Raw genomic sequence first — 27,175 nt, 5'->3', positions numbered from 1 at the left:
GTTAACCTGACACCTAAATACAATGTAGGATTCTAGACCCAATCTGGAACATTAGTGAAGAAAACTTGGTGAAATACAAACAAAGACTATCGTTTAATTGACAGTATTATACAAATGTTAATGTCTTAGTTTTTATCATTATACTATGGTGATGTAACATAATGTTAGGCAGATTGGGAGAGGGGTGTGTAGAAATGGTATACTCTTCTTGCAATTCTTCTGTAAGAGTAGAATTTAAAAAAAACAAACACCATTTTCAGCCAATATGAAGTAATAGAGACTGGATTTATCTTCCTGCCTAAAGTTTTTAAAACACTAGGTGAAATATAAGAAATGACAGTTTTCAGACACTGGCCATTAGACAACAAAACAGTAATGCCTAACAAAATGTAAACAAATGTGACCCATACACTTGACCCAGTTTACTGCCTACAGGGCATTTCCACATCTCAGCACAAAGCAGGAGTGCAGGAGTGCCTCATGATCTCCCTAAGTTGACAAGATGGAGCTGACAGTCCAGGAAGGCCATGATGGGTAGTTTACAGGGCAGAGTACTGAGCCAAATTCTAATCAGTGCATGGGGACAAGGAGACCACCTGAGGCCAGCAAAAGAAATGCTTAAGAAAGAACACAGGTAATCTTTGGACCTCCCAGAAGTGCCAGGAATAGTTTGTGCCCCCATCAGCCAGGGTAGAGTTTACAGGACACTGGTTAGATTACTCAAAAAGTTATTGCCTCAGTGAAGAGGCCAGTTAGCACCTAGCACACCTGGCCTCACCTACCAAGCTTAAAGCAAATTTTGAAAGGATCACACCATTTCTAGATAATGTAAGTATATTCCAGAACAGAGGTGGAGAATATTTATAGAAATGTAAAAGTACCAAGCACACAGAAGGTAACTTTCACAATGTCTGGTAATAAATAAAATTTACCAGACATGTAAAGAAGTGGGAATACATGACTATAATGAGAAAAAACAATAGAAACACATCCAAAAATGACAAAAATAGACTTTATATATGATTTACTAGATTTTGTGTTTGGTAATAGATACTGACAGTACACTAGTCATAACTATATTCCATTATGTCCAACAAGGAAGAGAGATTGACCATGTCAAGTATAGATGTGGAAGATATTAAAAAGACCCAAACAAACTTCTAGAAATAAAAATGACAATGTCTGAGGTTTAAAAATTCAGTCGATGGGATTAGTAAATTATACATTACAAAAAGAAAACATTAGTAAACTCGAAGACCTAGCAAAAAATTGATAGAAATTGAAACAGAAAAACTAAGAATATAGTAGTGTATCAGATACCTATGGGACAACTTCAGACAGCCTAATTATGTGTAATTGGGATCACTGGGAGAAGGGAAAAGAATGGGTGGGGACAGAAAAAAATATTTGAAGGAATAATGGCCAAAAAATTCCAAATTTGATGAAAACTATAAATCTACAGATCCAGGAAGTTCAACTCATCCCAAGCACACACACACACAAAGAACAGGTGGGTAGAGAGATACAAGATGGCGAAGTAGATAAACACTGTGCATGCTTCCTTCCATAAATACATTAAAATTACAACTAAATTATAGAACAATCAACATGGAGAACTATCTGAAGTCTGTCTGAACAGAAGTTTTATAAATAAGGATATAAAGAAGAAGCCACATCGAGACTGGTAGGAGGGGCAGAGGTGCAAAATTGGCTGGCCACAAACCTCCCTGTAATGGTTGAGAATCAGGAGGGCTATCTTGGCCTCGGAGGTTCTCCCCGGAGGAGCAAGGGACCCAAGCCCCACACCAGACTCCCCAGTATGGAGTACTAGTTCCAGAAAGAGGAGCCCCCACAGCATCTGGCTGTGAAAAACAGTGGAGATTCTGACCACTCGGGAGGGACAGAAGGCTGTGGGAAATCCAGGTGTCCTCTTAAAGGGCCCATGCACACTCACTCATTTGAAGGCATTCACCCTGTGCTCTGGCAGAGAGATGGTGACTTGGGGGATGTAGAAAGTATACAGGGGACCGACTAAGGTGTGGCTGCAGGACAAGGGCTGGAGGACAGTCACCATTTTCCCTGTGTGGAGTCCTGCGTAGCTGGTAGGTGGGCGCCACTTCCCTGTGTGGGGTCCTCCTTCACATAGCCAAATCTGAATCTGAATTGATCTGGTGAGCTCTGCTGGGACCCTGCCCCAACCAAATCCCCCAATGCTGTAGGCACTTTCTTGATGAGCAGCCAGCCCCACCCACATTGTACTCTTTCTTGGAAAACTGTTGGAGTCCGCGGGTCCCAGGTAGGTGGTGAATGGCCCTGGTGTGCTCTGAGATTTTTGTGTACTACAGGATCAGCACTGGCACCAAACCAGAATCCACATTAACCTGGTGACCACAACTCTTCCCATTCCAGTGACTCCCTAAGACCCTGCCTCACCCAAGTCACACTGCATGAGGCTTTATCACTGGCTGAACATTAAGGGAGCCAGCAGGTGGAAGCAGGCCTCAGGGTGTCCTGGCTTTTTGCTGTGTACCCCAGCCCTAGTACTGGTGGGAGCTGTCCTCCATTCACAGTGTGGCCTCTCCCATACACCTCCAACTTTAGCACAGGCAGCAAACAACTGGGGACTGCTTTATAACTCCTACGAGGTAGTCCCCAGCTGGTCACAAGCCATGGGTGATCTGGGCCTGCACCAAAGCCCCTCCCAAGAGGCCCCAGAACCAACATACTTAGAGGTTGGCTTCAGACCACAACAGAGCACCGTCTAATTAACCCCATAAGCAACACACCTAAAGGATGTCTCAACAGGCACCAAAGCCCACAGGGGCAAATCCCACTCAGTGGGGTAAGGCCACTGCACAGCAGCCTGTAAGCTGTGGATGTAGCCAAACCCCAGAGCCAATCAGCCTGAGGGACAATCCCACCTACCGATGTGCCAATAGCAATCAAGGCTCAACTATAACAGGACAGCACACATAACCCACAAAAGGGACACTCCTGGAACACCCAGAACAGGTGACCAGGGAGACTGCCAGGACCCCACAAAGCACCTACTACATAAGGCCATGTGGCCAAGACTAGGAGACACAGCAGACCTACATAATACATACAAAACCAACACAGAGAAGAAGCCAAAATGAGGAAACAAGGAAATGTGTCCCAAATGAAAGAACAGGAGAAAACTCCAGCAAAAGAACTAAATGAAATAGGGGCAAGCAACCTACCAGATACAGAGTTCAAAACAATGTTTATAGGGTTGCTCAAGGAACTTAGTGGAACTTCAACAAGGACATAGCAAGCATTAAAAAGGACACAGAAACCATAAAAAAGAACTACTCAGAAGTGAAGAATACACTAAAATGAAGTATGCACTAGCAGGAATCACCAGCGGACTAGATGAAGCAGAGGACCAAATCAGTAATTTGGAAGAGGGGAGCAGAAAACACCCAATTGAAATAGGGAAAAAAAAAGTCCAAAAACATGAGGATAGTTTAAGAGACCTTTGGGATATCAAGCATAACATTTGCATCATAGGGGTACCAAAAGAAGAAGAGAGAAAGCAAGGGATTGAGAACCTATTTGAAGAAATAGTAATGGGAAGAAGGCAGATTAAGTAAACACTATGCCTACTGCCTCCCAGGATCACACCAAAATTACAAATAAATTATAGAACAATCAACCTCAAGAATCATCTGAAGACTAGCTGAACAGAACCCCTATAACTAAGGATCTAAAGAAGAGGCCACATCAAGCCTTTTAGGAGGAATGGAGATGCAAAACAGGCTGACCCCAAACCCACAGAAATAGGCACAGGAACCCTCCAAACACCAGGAAGGACACCTCCTTTGTGGAGGTACCCCCAAAAGAGGGAGGAGTCCCAGCCCCACACTGGACTCCCCAGCCCAGGGGTGCTGTGCTGGAAAGAGAAGTTACCACAACATCTGATAGTGAAAATCAGTGAGGACTCTGTCCATCTTGGTGAGATAGAAGACAGCTGGAATTCCAAATGCCCTCTTAAAGGGACTGCACACAGACTCACTTACTTGCAAACACTCATCCGGTCTCTGGTGGAGGGACAGCAACTTGAGAGACACCAGAGATGTACAAGGAAAGACTGAGTTGTGTGCCTTCAGAGCGAGGGCTGGAGGAACCAGTCATTGCCCGTGTGGAGCCTTCCTCACATGTAGCCTACAGGAGGGCGCCATCTTTTCTATATTGAACCCTCCCCCAAAGGGCCAAATCTGAGACTGCATTTGGTCTGGTAAAATCCGTGCATGGGCACGACCATGGTGACAACCTGGATCCCCACCCCCATGCAGCTAGTACTGCATCGCCAGGGGCACTGTCAGCTACTGAGTGGCTGGCTCTGCCCCATGAGCTTCGGAAGGCTTTTACAGCAGCTGACAGGTCCATGAAGGCCCAGGGAACTTTGGGTGGTGAGCCACACTCTACACCGAAGCCTGTCTTGGGCTGCTCTCGGAGACCTGCAGGCCTGAGGCAAGCGGTGGCTGGCTATGTTGTTCTCAAGGTGTTTTTGTGAAGTGGTCGGCACCAGCCCGGCACCAACACAAGAACCAAAACTGCATTAACTTTGTAAAAACTACCACCCACACCAGAAAACTCCCTGCAACCCTGCCCTGCCCACCTAGAGCTACATTGCCGAAGACATTCTCAACACCAGGTCAACCAGCCAAGCCCATGCACCTAAGGAGGTTCTTTCAATGGCTGAGCCTTATGGGTAGCCAGCAGGTGGCAACAGACAGAGGGGACCCTGGGCCTTTTGCTGAGCTGCCCCAGACCCAATACTGGTGGCAGCCAGCCTCGCTTCATAGTGAGGCCATCCCCACATGCCTCCAGGTCCAGCACAGGCAGCAACCAACCACATATAGCTGTGTATCTCCTACCGTGTAACCTCGGGCTGGTCTAGGCAAGGCCAAAATAGGCACGGGCACCCTCCAAAGAAACAATACACCCAGAGGCTGGCTTCAGAGCACTACCTGCTTAGCCCCACAAATGGCACACCCAAAGGGTGGACTCAACAGGCACAAGAACCCACAGGGGAGAACCCCACTCAGAAGGGTCAACCCACACACAGCTCATACCGTGTGGGCATAGCCAATCCTCACAGTCAGGGAGCCTGGGAGTCAGTGCCACCCACTGAGCAATCTAGGCTCAACTATAACAGGAGAATACACACAAGGGACACTCCTGGAACACATGCACAATCAGGGAGATTGTGCTATTAAACCACACAAGACACATACTTCACAAATCCACCCAACAAAGACTCAGACACAGAGATGTACCTAATACACAGAAGCAACCAGAGGCAGCCAGAATGAGGAAACAAAGAAACATGTCATAAATAAAAGAACAGGAGAAACCTCCAGAAATAGAATTTTTATTTTTAACGGTCAACACATACAACTTAAAATCATGTCTTTTTATTTAATGTAACATTGTAAATTCTCATACCCTTCCTTTCCTGGCTATAAGATGGTTGTTCCACATGTAGCACCATATTCCCATTCCAAGCAGGAAGGGGAAAGTAAGAGGGCCTAAAGAATACATGCCCATTGAGCATGCCCCGCCCCATTCCCATACCTTTAAAGAACTAAAAAGCCCAATCTAACAACTTTTGTTTACATCTATAAGGGAAGCTAGAACATGTAGAGTGTTTGTTTGTTTTTCTTTATTTAAGCTGGGCACAGAGCTCGTTTAAACAAAATCAGAATTTTTACAGAAAGAATGAGGATAGATATTGGATTAGTCACGTGACAAAACAACAGTATCTAATATTAAAAATATTCTCAAATATCTTTCAATTATGTGGGAAGTTATATCGCTTAAATGAAAATGCAAAATATGTATACACACGTGTGTATATAAGTATCTACATGTTTATATTTGTGTATATATGTAAACCAAAATGATCAGCACACAAGATAACTTGAATCATTTGCCATATTAATAAGAAAAAATTAGGGAGTGCAAAGAGGGTATTTCCAAAGAGAAACAGTACGTTCTAGGTTATTTAATTGGTCTTCATTAGGAGTTTGCAAAGAAAGAGAAAAAAAATCATGTCCTGAAAAAATGTATTTCCAAAACAAAGAAAATACCAAGGCACCTTAAACATGACTTTCAGATGTCACAACCATTATTTCCTCCTCCACTGGAGAGCTCACGAGGAGGACAACGATGGGGAGGAAGACAACAAACCTTCCTTGGGGCCCAGATGACAAGGTCATCTTGTTCGGGGTTTTCCCCTCCCCCACCAGGGAAGAGCTAGTATCAGAAGAGACTGGGGCTTCCATCTCAATTTCAGTGTCACAGAGAAGTCAAGGTCTTTACAGTCCAGGGGTAGAGCCATCCTCTGCTCCCACATATGACTATGTGACACACACTGACACAAATGGACACAGTCTCCCCAAATTCACACATAACACTGCTGCACAGTCACACGCACATCACTAGACACAAAGTAACACCCTCAAGTCACAGCACTCTCCCTCCCCTCCCCACACAGTGCCGCAGAGTCACAATCCCCATGAGGCCTCAGTCACAGAAGAGTCACAAAGCTCCCTAAACCTGCACACAAAGAGGAATATACCGTCACAATCACACACCCACCACACGGGCAAAGTCACAGGTAACCCACACACAGTGTGACACAAAGCCAAACATTAACAATCATAGGGGGACTCACAGCCACACCCGCATAAAGCTAATCACGTCTGCACACATGGTATCACACAGACAATTACACACACAGCACTGGGACACACAGTCACATACAATTGTACAACCACCCCTCCTCAGCCCGGTCCTCCGGAACATACTTAATACTCAGTAACCGTTCTCGCCCCAGCTCTGGACTTTTCACCTTCGGATTCCCCCGGATCGCATCAGTGGCCAGGCGGAGCCACACAAGGACCAGCACCCGGGTCCAGTACAGCTCTGTTCAGAACCGCCGCCTCCGGGGGTGGAGGAGCGGCAGACCCGGCGCCCTCTGGGAAATGTAGTTCAGTGCAGCACTGGCGCTAAACGAGGTGGCTCCGGGCTTGATCCCGGCCAAAGAGAGCACAGAACCGCGTCCTGGAGTCTTCTGGCGCTCCTGGCGTAGCTTTGCACTACTTGGAGTCAGGCCGGCGTGCTTGAACTGAGCGTATTATAAGCCAAGGCACATCACTGCCCTTTCCCAGAGGTAGAGTTAACACAGAGAGCTGAGTTCTGAGAGTCGGCCTATTTACACTCCTTCCGCCACCGGGGAGACAGTCCCGCAAGCTCTGGCGGAGGAAGGAAAGCGCGAAAAGCTGATTCGAGCCACTGAAACATCTGGGAAATGTAGTCCACAATCAGAAAGGTGGAAGACTGGCCAACATAAACTGATTTCATCCGTTATTGAGCCCGGGCTTGACAGAGCCCAAGGGACCTCTGGGAGCGCTATCCAGCCCGAGGAGTGCGCAGGCGCAGACTTTCTGGCTCGCCATAGTCGTCTTTGTTTGCTGGTGAGTTTGGTTTCGGCTTCGCCAAGCGCGGATTTGGCTGTGGGGCGTGGGTTTCTGGGCTCAGTATCCAGTTAGGGAGGTTGTAGGGGCAGATTCGCGGAGTCTGCGACGGGGCTGGGGAGAACGAAGGGGTGGAATCGCCTCTTGTGACGTGCAGTGTTCAAAGCTTATGTGGAGGGGCACGGTTTCTGGAGGAAACGGACAGGCTCGCGGGTGGGTGACCGAGGATGTAAGGGGATATGAGAGGTGTTTGTGAGAATGGATGGCATTGTGAGCTTTGTGGTGTGGTAACTTCTAAACCTCACTTTTCTCATTTCTAAAATCATGGTTATAAGAATGCATCTTTCTGGAGCATCCGTTTTTCTGAAAGACAGGAAAGGAAAACGGCTAAGCAATTAAGCAATAAGTAATTTTTAAAGTGAGTTTTACCAAAACAGCAGACTCATGTGGTGTAGAAACAAAATCAGCATTTTTTTTTAAAGAGGAAAGATTCCCGAAAACTTTTTATTGGGTATCCAGACTCCCCGTAGGTATTGACATTTCTTAATTCTTTGGAGAAACTTGAGTGAGGCTGTATTGAGAAGCCCTGGACTAAGGAATAGCTTTAAGAGGTAATTTCTACTAGTACAGACAGCACAGAATTGGGAAGCAAGTTGTCTTGTCTTTGGTGCAGAGATCAAATAACTAATTTAAAACTGTCTAATACGTAAATGAGCATGGCAATCTGACTCTTAATTGGACCAGGTTTTCCCCAGACCAAATGTCCTTTGTAAATGTAGTGAAACAAATGTTCTTGTATCTACAAAGACATTTTTTCCAGAAGTTTATCACAGAACATATTTTTCAATAAAATGAATAAAATAAAAAGTGGCACGGTACAAAATTCATACACAAAAATAATACCTTTGACATATACAAAAAAAGCAGTAATAGTTATAGAGAAGATGGTACTTTATTTACAATAGCAATAAGTCAGCTAAAACACCTAAGGGTAAACAAGAAATGTATAAAACCTATATGGATTATTTTTAAATGTTAATGAAGGACCCAAAAGAAGACTTGAGCAAATGGAAATATATATATATTTTAGATAGATTTAAAAAGCCTGCAAGGTATTTGGTTATGTGAAGAAAGCAAGGTGCATAGTGTTTGGTGTAATATACAATTTTTTTTTTTTTTAGCAAATGGAGATAAGAATGTATATTTGTGGTTCCATGAAGAAACTTTTGAGGTTTATACAAAAAAAATGAGAACAGTTGTCAGGGGAGGGAGATGCAGCAGCCAAGGCAGGGGTAAGAATCACATTTTTTGCTTGCCTGTTTTGTACATTTCCATTGTTAATTGGGGTGGAGTAATTCCATTTCTGTGTCCGCCCCATTGCTTTTCAGTTGTTTATCACTGCCTCATTCTTGAATGTTTTCTAGACTTCTATGATACTACTCTCATTTTTATGGTTCCAGTCAAAACCAAGGAATAATTACCCCCAATTCCATTAGTGACTTATGTTTCTGTTTGTCCTTCAGCTATTAGTATTACTAAGTTTCTGGCTTTGATCATCTTTTTTCACCTCTGAGAACTCTGAGTAACAGCATTCCACTGTAGCTTCAGCTGACAAAAATGAATAGTAAACGTCCTTTCCTATTTGAGGCTTGTCCTGATCTCCTCATCCACATATCCAACTGCCTAATGGACAACTTCACCTGGAGGTTGCACGGGAACTTCAAACTCTATGTCCAAAATGTCATGCTGATACCGCCTTCCTCCTACAGTTTGCCTCCATTCATTACTCCTTCTGTATTACCTAGTCATCAATTCATAGCACTGCCCAGCCAGATTCTAAACCTCTTACATCTGAGTAATGAAAGAACTTCTGAGTAAGTTTGACCGTCTTATCTCTCACCCCATTAAAAATTGGAGACCATGGTCTCTTCATTACACTTAGCAAATGGTAAATATATATGCTTGTTAAATCAATGAATGACCATATAATTATAGGACACTTATTTCTTCTAGAGTTGCATAACCTACATAAAATATTAGGCTTCAAAAAATTTTAGGAACTCTAAGCCACAAATAGTACCAGGATAACTTCTCTTAAGTTTTATCAGTATCACTCAAGGTTGGTGACTTCACATGTATGAGGAAAGTGTTGTTATGGGGGGAAATTACATTCAAAACTGTGATTGTTCAAACAGGAGCAAGGCCACAAGTGACACCTGCTCAAAAGTACCTGTGTGGGTTCTGATTCTGGAGAACTGTGCCATCTCAGTCTTGTAGTTTCTCTGTATAACCTAAATTCTGAAAATAAGTTACCTTCTCCTTCCCATTTTTGAAATGTGTGCAGCCTTTAAATTGCGTGATGGGTTTGGCCTGAGATGCAAAGTATAGGTACTCTTTTTTCCATGTGCTAATATGTAGTAGGCGTGTGCTCCATCTTCTAAGCCACAGAGTCATTATTTTGTGTTTTTCTTTTCCCACAGGCCAGCTTCCTTGTGCGTCCCCAGGAGCTGTATTGTCCTTATACATTAAAACCCCTGACAGCCCTAAGGGTTCAGGCTGAATTCTGGGATGCTGCTTTGACCCTCAACAGTAACTTCCAAGTCCTGTGTCACTATTTAGAAGTTTAAAGCTGCTGGCTCAAACAAGAAGAGCAATCGATGATTGAGGAAGACACATAAGGAAGGTGCTCTCCAGGTGAGTAATTAAGGACCTAGCAGGTATGAATGGGATAAAGGCTCATTACAGTTATTCAGTGAGTGTGCAACCTCTGAAATTTTGTAAAGAGATTAACTTATCGGCCTTTGTCTTTTGGAGTGACAATTGCTGGGAATTCTTGAGAAACCTATGTTATCTTTAGATAACATTTTCAGATACTCTTCCTGGTCAGTGTTCTTCTTTTCTCAGATACTGGAGGACTGGTTGTCCCGCTAACCTCTATTCTGGATGCCAGCCTCTCTAGCTCATTTGCAGTCTTATATTTATGATTTTTACAAACTAAATTTTCCGTGTTTGTTCTCCCTTTCACTAACATTCTCTATTTTTCACTTCTCCCTATATGCCTAGACTCTTTTCCTTAAGCATTCAATCCTCCTTGCCAAGGATTGTAGATCCGTTATCTTTTAAAAACTAGCATATAGGCCTTTTCTTTAAAATTTAACTCTTTATCATTTCTCCATCTTTCCATTACCTCAGAGTTGAATTTGACCCTGTTAATCTTATTTCCTATTGTCTTCTTACCTCCAGCTATCATAGTTCAACATTTGTTTACTTCCTGCTTTTAAAAAATACTACAGGCTTTGGAATTAGTGCTGACTTCCTACTAGTTCACCTCCATGTTACGTTTAAAAATAAATAACATTTTTTAAAAAAAAATTTAATACATATGCTTGGTAGAAAACTAAAACAATGGGAATGTCTCCTCATTCTTGGTTCTCAGTTCTCCATCTCTGTTTTCCAGAAGCAGACACTAATAACAGTGCTTCTGAATGTTTTTATGAGTTTACAAGGAGGCTTTCAGGTAAAACAATGCCATAATTTGACTGTGACAGGATGACCATAGCTACTGGGTTGTAAGGAATTGTACAGAGGCAAAGGCAAAAGTAGGAACAACAGTGAAAAGCCTATTAAATATTCCAAGAAAGACATGATGTGGCATAGGCTTTGGTGGTCCCAATGAGGATTGTAAGAAATGGCCAGATTCTGGGAGTATTTTGAAGATAAAGCCAACAAGGATGTCAAGATAGAATGAGTATGTGATCTGAGAGGAAGTGTCAAAGCTTGAGCACCTGGGAGAACAAGGTTGCTATTTAAAAAGATGGGGAAACATTTGGGAGGAGTTGGTTTGGGAGAGCAAGAGTTTGGTTTGGGACAGGGTAAATTAGATTCCCATTAGACATCCAAGTGGAGATTTTGAGTGGCCAGTTGAATATGTGAATCAGTTATTGAGAAGAGAGGTCCAGACTGGTGATGAAATATTTTCATAATATAAATCAAAATGCTCAAATGTCAAGCAAACTCTTAATTTTATTCTGTGTGAATGGTGACCCGTTGGAGCAGGGATTGGCAAACTATACCCTACTATGTCTTTTTTGTAGAGTTACTGAAACATGGCCACATTCATTCATCTTCTTGGCCATTCTTTTTTTGTCTGTGACTACTTTCATGCTACAACACCTTAGTTGAGTAGGCATTTACAAGTATATAATATGTAAAGCAATGAGGACTAAAAAGTATATCAATCATAGTAAAGCTAAATGACTATAATAAACCCCAAAATGTACGGGTTCAAGGAATGTAGGAATTGATTTCTTGTTCACATAACAATTATATGGTGAGTAGTCAAGATTTGCATGATAAGTTTGGTTTTTGTGGTCCTTTAAGGATCCAGATTTCTTCCAAGTTGTCCTTTATCATTTAGTTGTGGTTGGATCTGGAGCAACAATACATCCTAGTTCCAACCAGGTGGAGGGGGCAGCAATCACCACTCTAGGGCAGTGGTCAGTAAACTTTCTGTAAAGAGTCAGATAGTAAATATTTTAGACTTTGTAGGCCATAGGATCTCTGTTGCAACTTCTTAACTCAGGGATTATACCACAAAAGTTTTCTTGACATTAGAGCATTTTGATTATTATTTTAAAAATATTTTTAAACTGCAAGATAAATTCTGTTGAAAGGACCTTTTTGTCTGGTATTCAGATGATGTTCCCTAGTTCAGTTCAAGGCTGCCATTTTACAGTATGAAAAAAATCAGTTCTGATAAGTATTTGTAAAGGATATGATGTAATCCTTATAAAAATATGAGAGCCTTTAATTACCAAGGAGATGTAATTTTGTGTTTTCTTTTGGCTTGTTAAGAGTCTAGTAGCTTAAGTCCCAATCTGTATATCGTGCTTTTACAAATTTAATGAATTCAAGAATTAATTGGAAATTTTTAAATAAATAGTATTACTATAATTTGTTAAGAATGTAATCACGTTCACATGCTAAGCCATCTGTGCTGTGGGCTTTGGGCTGATGAGACACCTTAACAATTGTCTTTATTTTTTTTCTATGTTAATTTTTCTGTTTAGGTTTTCTGGATTTTTTGGTTTCAGTTTTTATAGGTTGTTTTTCAAATTTGCATAAGATTAAGCAAAATAGCTCTACAATTCTTATTTTCTGTTTATGGCTATTTCAAAATAGTCAATTTTTATTATAATTTTGCTTTTATTCCTTTTTAGTGTTTCCCTAAGAATCAACTTGTGAATTTATTGTTTCTATTTTTTTGTTTGTAATATATTAATTTCTTATCTGCACTATTTTTTCTGTTTTTCTTTGCCTTATTGTAATTCCTTAGCTTCAATGCTTTCTTTATTATTTCTTTTAAAAATGATGAAACACTTATGCTAATACTTCTACAAGCATTTTTTTCAAATGTGTCCTATGGGTTCCAACATACATTGTTTTCTGACTAACATTTCTAAATATTCTGCAATTTATTTTAATTTTCTCTTTGACCAAAGAGTTTGCTCAAATCAGTAAGTTTTACTTTTTTCAAATTTACAAATAAAAATATTTTTGTTTTCCCATTTATGGTGGTTTGTTTGGTTTTTGTTTGTTTGTTTTGTCATAATTTTTTTTTCATCCATTTTCTACTTTGTGGAATATTTGAGGTTGTGTATAGGACTATTATGGGCTGATATTGAGAATGTTCTTTGAACATTTAAGAGAATGGTTTACTATATTTTCAAGATACAGAATAAATTGATTACCACTGTTATAAATTAGTATATATTTTTATTTTCCTATTTTTTAATATATTCACATAGTTTATGGGTTCGATCTCCTACGTTGAGAGAAGTAGTCTTTTAGTTATAATGTGTTTTTGTATTTTGGATTTCTATAGTTTATATATTTGTGATTATCTTCTTTATTTTCCTTTTATTCTTTATTTGCAGCATTTCTGATACATATTGTTTTATATATATATACATATATATACATATTTGTATGTATATATATGTATATAAGTATATAGCTTAGGTGGGTTTTGCTATGTAAGTTAAACTTTAGCATGCCTCAAAATCACCTGGAAGGCTTGTTAAAGTTTGCTGGGCCCTACCATCAGGTTTTCTGATTCAGGATGTCTGGGTTGAGATCTTAGAATTTTCTGTATGAACCCATCATAGTCCTTTTCTTTTAATTATTTTTATGTTTATTTTTGCATTTATTAGCAGAAATTGGTTCTCTTATTTAATATACATTTTGTTTTAAATTTTACCTCATCTTTTTTATCTTTTTACTATATAAGATCTTAATTTCTTCGTTTTGTGTATATATGTCCTTCCTTCTGAAAATTTTGAAAGTTTGTGTTTTTTCCTGTCTCTTAGTTGTCTTTATAGTCATAACTTTCTTAGTCTTCATCCTTGATTTCTTTAGACAATATCTATTTACTTTCCACTAGCGGTAATGTATATTTTAAACATGAGTATATTTTCAGTCTTCCTCTTCTCACCACACCATTGGTGATTGTAATTATTATTCCAGCTCTAAACAGTATCGGTTGCACCCTTCTTACCTCCCCCTGCATATATGTGAAATTCTTTGCATCTTTGCCTTTGATTGTGCAGTGATCCACCTATCAAAGTCCTATCCATTATTTAACCTTGAGCTTCATTTTTATTAAAATTTTTCTATCACTTCCAGCCTTCCAATCTCTGTACTTGCATTCTATGTTGTAGCTTACAAGCACCTTGGATCCTAAGTATATACTATCTTATATTTGTATTTTTCACTCTGATGTCTAAGACATACATTGAAGCTCATTGACAGAAAGGCCAATATTTTTTCCTTCTTGATAGTCTAAAGTATAAACAAGATGATTATTAAATAACTGATGATTGTTGTAGATTTACTTTTTCATCTTTGTTGAGGTAAATTTACATAAAATAAGTCACCCTCTTTAAGTGTACTATTTGATAAATTTTGATAGTTGTATACAGTTGGCCCTTCATATCTGGGTTCCATATCCAAGGATTCACCAACCTGGAATAGAAAATATTCAGGAAAAAATGTTACGTTGTTACTGATGTGTACTATGTACAGACACCTCGTTTTATTGTGCTCTGCTTTATTGTGCTTTGTAGATACTGCATTTTTTATAAATTGAAGGAATTTGGCAAACCTGCATTGAGCAAGTCTATCAGCATCATTTTTCCAACAGGTTCAGTTAATAGTTTGCATTTTAAGCAGTAAAGTTTTTTAATTAAGGAATTTACATTTTCTTTACACGTAATGCCTTCATGCACCTAGTAATAGACTTTAGTGTAGCGTAAACAACTTTAACATCACTAGGTCAGGTGACTTACTTTATTGTGATATTCACTTTATTGTGGTGGCCTGGAACTGAACCTGCAATATATCAAGGTATGCCTGTCGTTAGGCTTATGATGATTGTATCTGTACGGAACACATACAGACTTTTTCTTGTCATTATTCCCTAAACAATTCAGTATAGCAACTATTTACATAGCATTTACATTGTGTTAGGTATAAGTAATCTAGAGATGATTTAAAGTATACAGGAGATGTGCATAAGTTATTTGCAAATACTATGCCATTTTATATAAAGGACTTGAACATCTATGGATTTTGATATCAACAGGGGTGGGGGTGAAGGTGTCCTGGAACTAATTCCCCTCAGATACTGAGGGACAAATGTATAGTCATATAACCAACAAGAAAATCAAAATATGGAGCACAGTTCTGTCATCAGTTCCTTGTGCCCTTTTGCAGTTGAGCCACACCCCTGCCCCATCCCTAGTGACACTAATCTGCTTTACTTGGTGTGATCAAACAATATGGTGAGTGTTTAAATAAAAAAATTTATTACAGTAAAAGACACATTGCCATTAATTCCGCTCAAAATACTCCCCCTTGCTTTGAACACACATATCCGATCATTCTTGCCACTTTCTGAAGCAGTTCTGGATGTCCTTTTTCATGGGTGTCTTTTGTTGCACTGTCATGGCTGCCTCGATGTCCTGAAATGAATCACTTTGACTTTGGGGAAGAGCCAGAAGTCACAGGGTGCCAGCTCCAGTAAATAAGGAGTAAATAAGGTGGATGAGGATACATCGTAATGTTTTTATTTGACAGAAATTGCCATATTACCAGAAGCGACATGTGACACAGAGCGTTGTCATGATGGGGGATGATTTGTGGCACACTTTAAAACACACCTTCTCTCAACCATAGCTCACACCAGACTGACTGCACCAAACAAGTTGAAACTTGTCACACAGTTACTAAGGTTCGGTTCACTGCTTCCTGTACTGAAGATCCATGTCTTTCTGTTGGATGGCACTTGGCAGCGGCAGTCATGTATTTGTTGATCACAACGGAAAGTCTCCAAGTCACACATCGCTTCTGGTATACAGCAATTTCTGTCAGATAAAAACATTATGGTGTGTCCTCATCCACTTTATTCACTGGATCTGGCACCATGTGACTTCTGGCTCTTCCCCAAAGTCAAAATGACCATTAAAGGTAAACAGTTTGAATCGATTGAGGCATTGAGGCAGCCATGACAGTGCGACTAAAGATATGAAAGAGGACTTCCAGAACTGCTTCAGAAAGTGGCAAGAACAATGGGATAAGTGTGTTTAAAGTGAGGGGAAGTATTTTGAGGGAGATAAATGGCAATGTGTCTTTTACTGTAATAAATGTTTTAAATTTAAACATTCACTGTATTTTTTATCATACCTTGTATGTCATTATAGCTTTACCTTTTCTAGAATTTCATATAAATGTAATTCAACAGTACGTAATCTTTTGCATTTAATTTCTTTGACTTAGTTTTCCATTTTGAGATTAACTCGTGTTGGATATATTAATATTTTGTTCTTTTTTATTGTTGATTAGCATTACATAGTATGGACATAATTTGTCTATTCACCAGATGATAGACGTTTGTTTTTTCATTTTTTGGCTATTATGAATAATGCTTTTATGAACATTAGCATACAAGTTTTTGTGTGAATACATGTATTTTTTTTTTTTAATAAATGCCTAAGAGTGAGATTGTTAGGTAGAGTAGTAAATATATATTTAACTTTATAAAATATTCTCAAGTTGTTTTCCAAAGTGGCTGTACCATTTTTCATTCCCACCAGCGATGTATGAGAGTTACAGTTGCTTTACGCTATCACACTTAGATTGGCAGGCCTTTTAACTTTAGCCATTTTAATGGGTGTGTAGTACATCTCACTGGGATTTTAATATGCATTTTCCTGATTACTAGTTAAGATGAACTTCATTTAATGTGCTTATTGACCATTCACACATCTTATTTTGTGAAATGTCTATTCTAGTCTTTTGCACATTTTAAAAACTAGATTGTTTATCTTTTTATTATTATTTTGTTTTGTTTTTTGTTTGTTTGTTTGTTTTAGTTTCAGGTGCACAAGACAAAGTAATACTTAGACGTTTATCATTTATATCCCTCACACTGTGTGAAACCCTCCCCCCATTCACTATCCCTCTGACATCGCACAGAGCCAATACATTTCCATATCTTTTTATTATTGATTTCAAGTGTTCTGTATATTTTGGATATAAGCCCTTTATGAGTTTCTCCCAGTCTGTGGCTTTCCTTTTTGTTTCCTTAAGGGCATTAATTTTTAATTTTGATAAAGTCAACTTTACCATTTTTTCGTTTATTGTAATAGTTTTAACACTTATGTTGAGGTCTATGATTCACTTTGTGTGAATTTTTGCTTATGGTATGAGGTAAGGGTTGAGGTTTTTTTCCACCCTAATTATGGAAATTATAGCATTGCTATGAGTGACAGCAGAGTCAGTTCTTGCAATGATTTATTAGAAAAGGAGGACAAAATTTTGAGAGGTATAGATCAGGATAAAGTTGAAGTTTTCCAGCTGGTGGATTGGAAAACAATTATAAAAGAGAGCGAGGCCAAGAAAAGGGCTCTTTACAAGAGAAGAGCTTGGGTGCCAGTTTATTAGGCATAACGAAAGAAGAACAATAAATGAAAACTGAAATTGATGGCAATGACAGCTCCTATATCCAGAAATGATAGTATCAATAATTAAAGCAGTATATCAAATTTGGAAGCAAACATGGCTATTTTTTGGCCTATTTTCTTTGTTTCATTAAATACACGTATACTTTTCTTTTTAGCTCTATTGTAACTAGATAAAAAGAGCACTGTCTATAGTTATTATACAATTATAGAATGGTTCAAGCTAAAAGGCCCAAGTCTTCAAGGCTTGTAGAGGGCTTTTAAAAGTCAAATAGGAATATAGCTATGCTTGTACCATCCTTCCTCACCCACAGTTCCTATTCCACAAAGGTAACCACTTTCACTCATTTAACTGTGTTTACTGGTGTTTATTCCCACAATTTACATAACTATTTTACCTGTTTTTTACTTAATCAATTTAAAATGTCAACATGCTAATATGAAAGATGGGGTTCATAAAATTTCCTGCATTTATTTTTCTTCATACTTTCTCTGGAACTCCTTTAGTAGATTTTGAACCTCCTAGATTCCTCCACTAATACACTAGTTTTCCATTCATTATTCTAGTTCTTTATTCATTTCCCCCTCCTTCCTTCCAGTCTTCCTTTTTAATCCTGGAAGAATTCTCTTTTCCAAATCTATTGAACTTTTAAGGTCAGCATCATATTGTTTATTTCCAAGAGCACTTCTTTATAGAATTAACTCAGTTAATATTTCATTGCTCTATAATCTCTTAGTTTTCTGTGATTCTAATTATAGTATTGTATCATTTATATGTGTGTTCTTCTGTACCTTGCTTTGTTCTTTTTGTTTGTTTTTATCTATTTTTCATGTTAGGGCTTTAATCAAATTTTTGTGATCTTTAGCTCTACATTAATATTAACATTAGGACTGGAAAGATTATTGCAATCTCTGTGTGCATAGGTGGGGCTTGTAAAATAGTGGGCTTCACTGTGCAGCATTCAGTCAGATATCTAGATCCTTCCTTTATATTACTCCAAATATCAGTATCTATAGGTGTTCTCAGTCTTCTCATTTTTTTCAGAGACGAGCCTGTCATTTGACACCTGGCAGCCATCAGTTTTTCTGGAGTCCAGCAGTAGAAATGGGTTGGGACCCTATTCTATATACAAACTTTTATTCATTCCCTTCTTAAGTAATGGTACTCTCATCTACTTTGCCTATCATCACTAAATTTGGAGACTCTCCATTACACTTTGTCTGGATAATAAATTTCTATTTCTTCCAACCAGGAAAATTGGGTGCATCAGCTGCTCTTTTTATAATCATTTTATTTAAACCTAACCTTCCACTCTCACCCAGTCTTTCCAGTTGAGCCTTTCTGTTGACAGTGTTACAAATTACCTTGCTTCTAGGTGTCATCCTCATCTGCTGGCTTTTTATTTAAGCCACTGAATTGCTAATTTACAGTCCTTTATTTGCTTTCCATTCAAAATTTCCTAGTACTTTTCATCTACTGATGTCTCCTAGCCTTTTGGGTTTAGTAAGTATGTACATCCCTTCATCCCCTTACTGTCATTTTAATGAAGTAGAAGGAAGATGTAGAAATAAATATAGTCTTCTGATCGTAATAATGGGGATACATTCTGAGAAATGTGTCAGGCGACCTCATCCTTGTGCAAACATCATAGAGTACTTACACAAACCTAGATGGGTATAGACTACTACACACCTAGGTTATATATGTATGTATATGGGAACACTGTCTTATATGTGGTCCATCATTGACCAAAGTGTCGTAATGTAGTGCATGGCTATATCTTATTTAACCACCTATCCTGTTTAAGACTCCTATTCATTTAATTTTTTTATCCCTTCATCGTAAGCTCTTCCAATTTTGTGTTTGTCCTTTCATCCTGTTACCTGTTCTTTATGTTTTCTCTTATTTTACTAATTTATGAAGTGTGCAAGTTTGCATTTAAAAGCGGTTCAAGCTGCATGCACCCATGACTGTTGTTTGTAATAGTTGAGCTTTCTTTTATACTGGAAGAGTAGGTTTGAAATAAAGAGTCTATTTTATAATGACACATTTCTGAATTTTTCTTAATAATAGTGGAAAAATTCACAAGTGTTAGCGATGTTGATGATGATAGCTACTTTATTGGATGTTTACTACTTGCTAGGCACTAAATGTTTTACTGTTATTAACACTCAGTGATGATTTTTTTTATACTCCCTTTTAGAAGAGGCCTGGGAAATTTATAAATAGATAAAGACACAACCTGAAAGACTTATGAGTTAAGTCTCATCCTTCTCCATGAAAATACAGCTAAGGAAAAACTCAGAAAACCTAGGAAACAGAAAAATATTTCCTGATTACAGACATTGATTCTTAAGACTACACATACACTTGTATGTATGGGACTCAATTTAAAAGAGTTTGGAAAATAATTTATACTTAAATATGAGAGAAGCTAAGAAAGAACCATTAAGAATATATTGAGAATGATATATTTCATCCTGTTTTGTAATCATCTAATCTCAGGATAATCAATGTAAAAAGATTTCCATTATGAATTCAACTTCATTAGATACCTGAGAATTGATATTTGAGAGAAGGCATGTGAATTTAGCGAGTGTGGAAAAGCTTTTATATGTATCACATGTCAAGAGATACTAAAGTCTTGTTGGAGAAAATATCTTCATGATAAGAATGTTGGAAAGCCTTCAGACTGAATCAGATCTCCTTCAGCATGATCAAATTCATACTCGAGAGAAACCTTATGAATGTAATGCATGTGGAAAAACCTTTAGCCTGAAGCAAAACCTCATAGAGCATAAGAAAATGCATACTGGAGAGAAATCACATGAATGTACTGAATGTGGTAAAGTATTCTCTCGAGTCTCATCCCTCACTCTACATTTGAGAAGTCATACAGGAAATAAACCATACAAATGTAGTAAATGTGGAAAAGTCTTCAGCCAGAAGAAAAAGTTCCTTTCTCATCAAAAACATCATATGGAAGAGAAACCTTATGAAAGTGGGAGAGCTTCTATTCAGATTCCAACCCTTATTAAACACCAGAGGAACCACACTGGAAACAAACCATATGCATGCAAAGAATGTGGGAAAGCTTTCAATGGCAAATCTTATCTCACTGAGCATGAGAAAATTCATACGGGAGAGAAACCATTTGAATGTGATCAATGTGGAAGAACCTTCAGCCAGAAGCAATACCTCATTAAACACCAGAATATTCATAGTGGAAAGAAACCCTTTAAATGCAATGAGTGTGGAAAAGCCTTTAGCCAGAAAGAAAACCTCATTATCCATCAAAGAATACATACTGGAGAGAAACCTTATGAGTGTAAAGGGTGTGGGAAAGCTTTCATTCAGAAGTCAAGCCTCATTAGACACCAGAGAAGTCACACAGGAGAGAAACCCTATACATGTAAGGAATGTGGGAAAGCCTTCAGTGGCAAATCAAATCTCACTGAGCATGAGAAAATTCATATTGGAGAGAAACCCTATAAATGTAATGAATGTGGAACAATCTTTAGGCAGAAGCAATACCTCATTAAACATCACAATATTCATACAGGAGAGAAACCCTATGAATGTAATAAATGTGGAAAAGCCTTCTCTCGTATCACATCACTTATTGTACATGTGAGAATTCATACAGGTGATAAACCTTATGAATGTAAAATATGTGGGAAAGCCTTCTGTCAAAGCTCATCTCTTACTGTGCATATGAGAAGCCATACAGGTGAGAAGCCCTATGGATGTAATGAATGTGGAAAAGCCTTCTCTCAGTTCTCAACTCTTGCTCTACATATGAGAATCCATACTGGAGAAAAGCCTTATCAGTGTAGTGACTGTGGGAAAGCTTTCAGCCAGAAGTCACATCACATTAGACATCAGAGAATTCATACTCATTAAAACTCTATGAATGCTTGAATTCAGAAAAACTTTCAACAGAATTCCTACTTAATAGTATATCAGAAAATTCATTTTACAGTAAAGTGACATGAATGGGGAAAAGCTTTCAGCAACAATTCAAAACTAAAAGTACTGAGATTTTAAATAAAAAGTATAGTGTCATAAAACTTATACTCCCAGAATCCCCATAACAAACATTGTTAATGCTGTACATTTAGAAGTATTCTCATTGAAGTAAGGATCTAGTCATGGACACTAATCAACATGGTTTAGAAGGCCTAACCTGATGCATTAAGACAAAGATATGAGAGGTATAAAGATTTGTAATTAAAATAGAAAATTGTCATTTTTTGTTATATGTTTTGCTATATGCATAATCATCAATTATTTGCTTTTGATGAAGTCATTAAAAAAAGATTGTGACAGAATATTGTATCCAGAAACATATGGATGCTTTTATGAGGAATTGGCAGTTGATAGAGGTGGTATCACAAGTTGGTAGGAAAATCATGGATTAGTCAAAAATGGTCTCAGGGTAGTTGACTCTTCATATGGAAAAATTCTAGATATTTGCTGTCACCATACATTAAAATATTTATTTATTACGAAATCCAATTTTATTGAAGAGTAGAATGCAAAGAGCAAAACTTAGTAATACAAGAATTTTGTAGGAGGATGTTTTTAAAACCTTGGAGTAGGAAAGAATTTCTAAAATTGACTCCAGGATACTCACTCGAGTATATATACATATACCCAAGAAACTGATACATTTACCCAGGGAGTTATGTACCTTTATGTTCATTGCAGCATGAATTATATTAGCAAAATATTGGAAACAAATGTCTGTCTTGTGAAATGGTTGAATAAAATATGTTGTAGTCACACAGTAGAATATTCTCTAGTAGTTAAGTACAACAAATTAAATCTATATTAACAGGAAAAGGTCTGAAAAATCATGTAGAGTGATGAATATATTATAATGATACCTGTGTGGATTTGAAATAAATCACCAGTAACCAACACCAGTATTAATCATTGGTTATGGATGAACATTTTTATGTAAAACTATGGAGAATGGATTGGAAGGATACACATTCAGTTCTCAAAAGTGGTTGCTGCTAGAAAGAAAGGGAAATAGGATCAAGCATGGTAGTTAAAGCATACTTCAGTTTTTGTATCTAAATGTCTCTTATTAAAAAGTAATAAAGATTCCAGGTAAACATAACGAAATGTTCATTAATTCTGGGTTGCGGTAATATATGTGCTTATTTTTTGTGCTATTTCTTTTAAACTTGTGAAAATTAAAAAAGATAGAGATAGGAGTAGAGAAGCTGTATATAAAGTACATGTTAAAGTGGATTCACATTCCCAGTCAGATGCTAATATTTTATAGAAAATCTTTCTAAAATCATGTCTTAAAATATGAAATAATTTTTAAAATTTGGATGGTAGCTTAACAGATCCAATTATTTAAATTTATTCTCATGTCACATCACTAATCTGTGTGTATTCTCTATTAGAAGTTATAGCATGATTTTGCAACAGATTGATTGACTCACATACATTTAAGGGTCATAATAATACATGTGTAGATGTGGTAGAGAAAAAAAATTAGTTTTTACTGAAACATTTCTTAAAAATTTTAATACTCCATATAACCAGTATTGACATTAGAAATTAGACATTTTAAAAATGAGGAAACCATGTTATGTTACTCTTAAATTTTTTAATGTGCCAGAGTAAAACATCCACTCTTGCATTTCAGCTTCAATTTTAACCTCAGACTAATTTTTTTCTCTATTCTGCAGACACAATCAATCCCTTCCTCTTATTTGTTTTCTTGGGGGCAAAGGATGCTGAAAAGAGAGATCTCAGACTTAAACAGTATTTTATTTGAAGCAAATCTTTTGGGGGGATTTTTGAAAGGGATACTTGATCCCTTTTCACAATACTTGGCATATAGAAAGTCTTTAGTGCTCTTTTTGAAGTGATGAAAATGAGCAAGCAACATTTAAACCTTAGATTGATTTCAAATACATCAATTTCTTTTAAACTAAAAATATCAAAATGCTAATATAACTATAACACTGAACTGCTTGTTATTAGCATTTTTGAAGGTTAGTTTTTTGTTTTGTTTTTTTTAAGATTTTATTGGGGAAGGGGAACAGGACTTTATTGGGGAACAATGGTCAAATTGTTGTCCTTTCAATCTTAGTTGTGGAGGGTTCTGTTCAGCTTCAAGTTGTTATTCTTTCAGTCTTAGTTGTGGAGGGCGCAGCTCAGCTCCAGGTCCAGTTGCCATTTTCTAGTTGCAGGGGGCACAGCCCACCATCCCTTGCAGGAGTCGAACCGGCAACCTTGTGGTTGAGAGGACAGGCTCCAACCAACTGAGCCATCTGGGAGCTCAGCGGCAGCTCAGCTCAAGGTGCCGTGTTCAATTTTAGTTGCAGGGGGGCGCTGCCCACCATCCCTTGCGGGACTCGAGGAATTGAACTGGCAACCTTGTGGTTGAGAGCCCACGCTCCAACCAACAACTGAGCCATCCGGGAGGCAGCTCAGCTCAAAGTGCCGTGTTCAATCTTAGTTGCAGGGGGCAGAGCCCACCATCCCTTGTGGGACTCGAGGAATTGAACTGACAACCTTGTGCTTGAGAGCCCACTGGCCCATGTGGGAATCGAACCGGCAGCCTTCGGAGTTAGGAGCACGGAGCTCTAACCGCCTGAGCCACCGGGCCGGCCCGAAGGTTAGTTTTGAGATAAGATTATAAATGCCAGGGGTTGGTTTTTCTGAGGTAATGTACCCAAATAACATACATGTATATCTACATGAATCTAAGTTCTTTTATATTACCTTCCATTCCTCATTAAACATTCTTTCATATTCCTTAACACGTTGCGTACGGGTCACGTGAATCTTCACGAGGGATTTAAACCCCGCCGTACGCAACGTGTTGTGTTCTGCCCTTGTGCTTGTGAACCTTTGAAGTTACCAGAGCAATTAGGAACTCTTAATTCAGACCAAATTAGGAAGACTACCTTTTCCTCCTCATAATTGGCAGTACCAAGGCCCAGCAACAAGAATAATTATAATTGTCTGATAAAGTAAGATGAGCAATCGCTCCTCAGTATTCTCTGATACTGTGCATTGTAAATTTATTCAGCCATCCCCTATTGATTCAGCTTGTAGTTATTGCCACCACCACACCACAGTGAACACCCTTGTAATTGGCCCTTACATTTTAGGTATTTTTATTGCTGGGGGTAGATTACAGGAAAGAGAATGTTATACATCATATCAAAAGATATATACTGCTTTTTAAGTCGAATAGATGCTGTCAGTCGTTCTTAAAAAGACAAGTTTCCTCTAGCCCTGTAATAGATGGTGTTATACTATCTTATACTCAAATCCGTGCTTATCTGATGAATATAAACCTTACTTACTCCTAGATTTGCTTTTTTGTAAATTTTGATTGTGGATTCTGTATCTTTTTGTCAATTTTGAAGATCTCTTCATATATCAGACATGAGAAATTTGTCTAATTTTTGTTATAAAAATGACTTTTTCCATAAAAATATTTTTAAATTTCTATATAATCAAATATGTATTCATTTTTTCCTAATCTTATGGGTCAGTTAGGAAGATGTTTAATCTCTAGGTTGTATATATTCTAGGATTTCTTGCAAGTTGTTTATTAGTGTTTTCAATATGTAAATATTTAATCCATATAAAATTTAATTTTTAATGTCATATAAAATGTTCACTGTTATTTTCTTCTTGTGGGTTTCTATTGCACAAGCATCATTCATTATGGGTTTCTATTGCACAAGCATCATCATTAAAATAATTCATCTGCTCAGTAGCTAGTCACAGAACTCTGACACCAGTAGTAAACACAGATTTGAACTGGCAATCAAATAAACAGAATAGGCTTTTAACCCTGCATTAGGTTTATGACCAGTTTTGTCCTGACAAGAAAACATCTTCACAATATGTTCATCAGACAGTCCTGCAACTGTCCAAGCAAGCACAGCTTCTAGGACTTCAGCATTGCTCAGGGAAGAGGTCAGAATGGGTGTGGTCACCTCAGCATTGGGAAATATTAACATTCTCATCCAGGATGTTTTACAGTAATTCACCAATGCATCTGCATGGCATGCTACCATCACATGGGGCACACTCAGTTGTAAGACTGATATCCACTTAAGCACAGGGAAGCCACTGCCTTGGTTTCCCAAGACTTATGATGCCTTAGTCACATAGGCTATCAACGTCTATAAGCCAATTCATAGTTCTCCCCATCCGTACAAAGGCTACAAATGAGAGATTTCCAATACTATTTTCTTCAAGGAAACTGGTAGAAAGGTAAATCTAAGGTCATCTTTCCAGACATGGGTGAGTGAGATAAGCCTGTTTTCAATATTTTACTGATATGCCTTTTCTTATTCAACTGAACCTTTGCTATGTAATCACTTACCTATATGATCTTTTCCTTATTCAACTGAAACTACTTTTCTTTTCATTTATACCAAGACCTATTTCTGTATCGTTTCATTAATCTATTTTTCCCTGTTCCTATATGAATGCCATAGTAATTGATAACATTAGTTTAAAATAATCTTATTGTATCTTGATACTGCATAATAGGAGTAAGTCCCTTTTTCTGTTTTTCAGTTTTCCTGCCTAATCTAAGTTAATTTTATTTCTGCACAAACAAAGACAGTTTTCTCAAATTGCAAAACCCTTCGATATTCTAGTTGGAATTGCATTAAGTGTAAACAATACATTTATTTTGGGAGAATTGCCATTGATGATATTGTCATTCTGCCCCCAAACATAGTATGCTTTTGTATTTATTCAAATTGTGATTCATATTCTTCAGCATAAGGATTCTGAACACAGTATTTTGAAGCCATCTCTGCTTAATACCATTATATTCGAGAAAGGTTTGTTAGTTGAATGAATAAAAATCCATTAGGGACTGAATGTTTCTATTCCCCCAGAGTTCATATGTTGAAACCCTAATTTCCAGTGTGATGGTATTTGGAGGTGGGGCCTTAGGAAGGTAATTAAGTTTAGATTAGGTCATGAGGGTGGGACACTCGATGGGAACAGTACCCTTATAAGAAGACAGAGAGATATCTCTCCCTGTGTATGCACCAAGGAAAGGCCCCATGAGCACACAATGAGAAGGCAGCTGTGTACAAGCCAGGAAGTGGACCTTCACCAGGAACCAAATCTGCCAGCACTTTGATCTTGGGACTTTGCAGCCTCCAAAACTGTGAGAAATAAATGTCTATTGTTTAAACCACCTAGTCTGTGGTATTTTGTTATAGTAGCCGAAGTTAAGACAATCCATTTCCTGCTTAATCCTACCACAGTCAGTTACATACGGGCTAAGCATCTGATCAGATGCTTACTATGTGCTCCTAATATATGGTAAGTAAAACAAAGACACATCATTAGGAGTGTAATCCCAACTCCATTAACAAGGGCGGTAATTTGGGGGGAGTTTATAAAACTTCCCTAACCCCCAATTTCACTTTAAAATAAGGATTGTTGAAACAGGAAATATATGACAGATATAATTCCTGGGAGTGACATCACCAAAATGTTGAACTAGGAAGCTTCAAGCTAATTTTCACCCCCATGCCTCCAGAAACTGAATAAAACCGAAGCTTTCTGAACTTTGTAGTACCTCTGGAAAACAGTCAAAGGTTTATAGGAACAAGCAAATGCCCAATCAAGAA

At 38.2% G+C, this 27,175-nt stretch overlaps 1 protein-coding gene across 2 annotated transcripts in view; it reads left to right on the top strand.

Annotated features, from left to right (window-relative positions):
* Nucleotides 1–26,744, top strand: part of ZNF529 (zinc finger protein 529) — a 63,510-nt gene extending 36,766 nt beyond the window's left edge. For both annotated transcript variants that reach the window (XR_012490476.1, XR_012490475.1), the window contains exons 5-7: nt 9,986–10,199; nt 19,729–23,545; nt 24,172–26,744. The gene's annotated coding sequence lies outside the window, so the exon portion shown is untranslated. The remainder of the gene's footprint in view (nt 1–9,985; nt 10,200–19,728; nt 23,546–24,171) is intronic.
* Nucleotides 26,745–27,175: the final 431 nt, after the last annotated feature.

This window comes from Rhinolophus sinicus, linkage group LG11 (genome assembly GCF_036562045.2).
Source record: "Rhinolophus sinicus isolate RSC01 linkage group LG11, ASM3656204v1, whole genome shotgun sequence".
NCBI lineage: Eukaryota > Metazoa > Chordata > Mammalia > Chiroptera > Rhinolophidae > Rhinolophus > Rhinolophus sinicus.
This window is presented reverse-complemented; position numbering and strand designations above follow the sequence as displayed.